This window comes from Notothenia coriiceps, unplaced genomic scaffold (assembly GCF_000735185.1).
Source record: "Notothenia coriiceps isolate Sejong01 unplaced genomic scaffold, NC01 NC01_scaffold00013479, whole genome shotgun sequence".
In the NCBI taxonomy this organism is placed as follows: Eukaryota; Metazoa; Chordata; class Actinopteri; order Perciformes; family Nototheniidae; genus Notothenia; species Notothenia coriiceps.
In genome coordinates, this window is record NW_011346180.1 from 11,531 (window position 1) to 12,221 (window position 691).

The 691-nt window shown below is 46.6% G+C and overlaps 1 protein-coding gene across 1 annotated transcript in view; it reads right to left on the minus strand.

Moving 5' to 3' along the window:
• LOC104947947 (probable G-protein coupled receptor 116) overlaps nucleotides 1–691 on the minus strand; it is a gene marked incomplete at its 5' end in the record, with an annotated part of 12,984 nt that overhangs the window by 8,693 nt on the left and 3,600 nt on the right. The window lies entirely within an intron of this gene.

The following is a 691-nucleotide window of genomic DNA, read 5'->3' on the forward strand; positions in this document are numbered from 1 at the left end:
TCATGCTATTTTTAGGCAATAGCATAGGTCTCAGATATATACAAATATATAAAAAACATGCCTATGAAGTGTTTTGCTCCAAACACCAAACAGATCACCCATTCTAGCCATGCCTCATATCCCTCTATTTCACTTCCTGTTTCTAAAGTGCTGATTTGGGTATAAAGCTTTAAAGAGGAGGGGTCTGAGCTCATGCGGGACCCGGCAGCTACTGTCTAAACTAAATGCTGCCGTGATGAAACGCCATATCATGGATTATCAAGGATTCTCTCTGAAACAGTATGGAGCTCAAAGGCTTTCTCTCTTGCCGGTTATACCACAAGGTGAGTTCCTTTTTACTTCCTGCTTCTTCACACACATGCTCTCCAGTACAGGTTAGTTCTGAGTGTTAGCATGCTAATGTAAACACCGACCATATTACGTCCAAAACAGTCGGGCATTGTTTCTGATAGCAACGTTTCTGATTGGGCCGTGGGTCCACATTTCAGATATTACGTCATATCGGACGCAAATCTGGATCAGCTCCGTTGTTCCCCGTTTTTAGAGATTTGGGTACGGAGGAAAAGAGAGAGGGTTTTATTTTCTGACGCTGCGTGAGTTCCCTGACACACTGGGGACACACCGGGGACACACCGGGGACACAGCGGGGACACACCGGGGACACACAGGGGACACACGGGACACAGCGGGG